This window comes from Meriones unguiculatus, chromosome 19 (genome assembly GCF_030254825.1).
Source record: "Meriones unguiculatus strain TT.TT164.6M chromosome 19, Bangor_MerUng_6.1, whole genome shotgun sequence".
In the NCBI taxonomy this organism is placed as follows: Eukaryota; Metazoa; Chordata; class Mammalia; order Rodentia; family Muridae; genus Meriones; species Meriones unguiculatus.
Genome location: NC_083366.1, coordinates 70,977,960 through 70,981,336, shown reverse-complemented (window position 1 = coordinate 70,981,336; position 3,377 = coordinate 70,977,960).

Here is a 3,377-nt window from a genome sequence, read left to right as displayed (position 1 = left end):
GGGCTGACACCGCGTCTGTTTCCATTTTGCTCTCTTTGGGGAGGACTTTCTTCTTCTCTGGACTGGGTTTGGCTTTTTCCTGCAAGGTTCTCTCCTAGTTGTATCTTTGGACTAATTAGAGAACTTATAGATAGACTTTCAATGCTAACACGAACGAGAAGAAACCATGTTTAATGCCATAAGGAAAAAGGATAGTCTCTCGTTATAAAAACATAGCTCACTACTCACTAGATTTATTAGGATTTCCCCCATACAATTTCATATAACATCTAAGGCTCTGCAGAAGAATGAGGACTAACTTGAGATTCACTATCAACTTTGATATTCACAGCTCAAATTGACCATCAAAATGGCATCACTTATACATTAGACTAGCTAGAACTAATTAAAATTTGCTACAAACTATTGATCATATATCTAAATATGTTTTATCTTTCACCATTATTTATTTCTCTATGGCTAGAGACTAAGATTATATTTAAAATAGATTTTAATATACAGTCGTTAAGGAATTAAACATATGTATGTATTTCGTGTGTGTGTGTATACACTAAGAAACAAGACATAAAAATAGAATGCAGAATAAGACACTGCCAGGGAAGAACAAATTATCACGGACTAAAAGGTTGGAATCTTGTTCTTTGCAGTTATGCAAATGTCTGAATGCCAGACCCAGACATTGAATGAAGTTGAATAAACAGCAATAACAATTTCTCATAAACTTTGACAGTTGCTCTTGAGGAAAGCTTGTTTCTCCTACCGTTGTTGACTTAAAAAGCATTTTAGTGGCTTTCAAAATATTTTCTTGTAGTAGAACACAAATGATAACAGATATACTCATAATTGTTACCTCAACTTTCCTATAGTCTCTCTTTATATTTTCTCAAGAACACTGAGGGCTGGCAAAAATGAGGAAGCCAATGAGGAAGCTGAAGAACAAGGGAACACAATGAGATCGTTTCCTGACTACAATGACACACCAAATATTTCTATTGTATGTTCATTCTCTCATTTTCTTTATATCCAATATCCATTTTAATATGCCGTGCTAAAATTATAGGTTTTAAGAGTAAGCTCTCTAATTCATAATTCAATAATTAATCCAAGTTATATATGCATATAGACATGGAGGTATACATAAACGTTAAAATTTTTATCAACCTTTCTTTAAATTCAATTTTATCCTCTGAATAATGAGGACAACAATACCAAATTCTGTCACATTTCATTTATTGAAAATATAATGCAATGTTAATCAAATTATGTGTTCATTGGCACTTGCATTTGGGGCTTTTGGTAGCTGATTGGCTTATGCAATCCATTGGGATGAATGGATGACAGACGTAACATTTTTGATATCAAATAGCATCCTCAGAAGATTTTACCAGATGGTGGCTGTGTGCTGTCTTAGATCTCCCAGATCACATGACTATGAACTAAACTTGTTTTCTTTATAAATTATCCAATCTTAGATATCTTGTTATAGTAGCAGAAAAAATGAATTAAAAAAAAACTCGAAAAGCTTAAACTTGAATAAACTTTAGGGTCAAATAATTGCCAAACAAAGGGTCCATGTAAAATTCAAAGCCTGCTGTGGTTAAGTGCTCGGTGATGGACTGTGTCACATAGTTGATACTGTGGTTTGCTCAGGTCTCTGCTATGGAAACTTACCGAGATAATACCAGCCTTTGCTTGTTCCTTCAGACACTGATCTTAGTGTTTCTATGAGGACACTTTGCAGATAGGGTTATAGACTATAACTCATTTCTTCTGGTAAGAAAAAGACCCTAGATTAACTACATGGGCTTGTATTAACCCTGTGGAAGTACTAAAGAGCACAGTATAGGCTTCTCTGAGAAAGGGAAAACATTTCCTGTGGAAAACAATGTCACCGTTAACTATAACTTCCAACCTGCTGTTCTACAGTCCCCCAAGCCTGCAGATTTCAGATGTGCCTACCAGACCTCATCAATGCATCTGCAAATCTGATCATCTCAATTGTATTATTATCTTTACAGTATCCTCTTATAACACTCGGAACATATCCACTTGTGTAATATTTACTTGTATCTACTTTTATAAACACACTAGTCAAATATTTACCCAGGATTTCTATTAAGCATTGTGCTACTTATCTGCAAAGAATGAGTGAGTTACTGTCTCATCACTGAACTGTTAGAGGATACTTCCTTAACATTTTTGTAAGTAAGTATTTACATCCAAACGGTAAGATGCTTTCAAGAAGAAGGAAAACATTATGGAACTTTAATATTGGTTTTCAAGATTATAATATGAAAAACAGATTTTTGTCTAATAATTTTTAATCAGGCTTATGCCTTAATTCAGTAACTTCCCTTGAATCTAGATTTCCTATTAAAATGCAAATAATTTTTTTCTTCCAAAGTAAAATGCATTCAGTTTTTTTCTTCCTGGGGCTTAATAAATTATTTGACTGTACCTAGTTTTCTCTAAAACCGAGATATATGCCATAGAGATGGGCATCTTATCTGCCTTGGCATCTATTAATTACTACTGCCTTAGTGATTATTTTTATGAGTTGTATTAATTGTATTGTCATGTAGCTAACATGGTATTGTCATTCATGTGACTATAATTCAGAGTTTTTAATATTTTTGATGGGAAATTATTGGAACAATAAATAGGACTTTTAAAAATATGGGTATTCATTAAATGTTAAAAATCTTGCAAGTGTGCGAGACAGCACACCATTGCACATATGGTTTCATTGCAGCAATATGATGTTTCAAGTAGGAAGTGTTTAAAAATGACATATTGTTATTGTGAGTGTGGGTCTAAAGTAGCCCTGTGAGCCTGAGCTGGTTGAGGCTGAGAGTGAATTTTAAGCCATTATTCTGCAGCATCTCTCTCTGATGCTGGGAAGACATGCCTGAATGCCTCCACTCCTTCATTTCAGCTGTACGGGAATTAAACGCAGACACTCTGATAAGCTAGGGTAGCCCTTTATGCATTTAGCTACATTGTCAGAACCCCACTGCAACTGATTTTTTTTATTAAAAGTAAGAGTACACCAATGTTTATCTAATACCAAAGTCTCAACCCTGCAAACATACATGTGAGTAACATACAGACTGAACATGTTACATTTAGAAAATATGTTTATACACATATACAAACATGTACATAATAACAATTGATAAAATATAGGCAGTGGATTTGAAAAATAAAAAGCAGTAATATGTAGGAAGCTTTGGATGGAGGGTCAGGAAGAGCTAAATATTATAATCAAATTATAATCTCAAAAATAAAAGTAATAAAAATAATTTCAAGTCATTTTTATGATGTTCTGATATCACTTTTCAGCTAACCTGCATTTAAACTTACAAGAATTACTATTC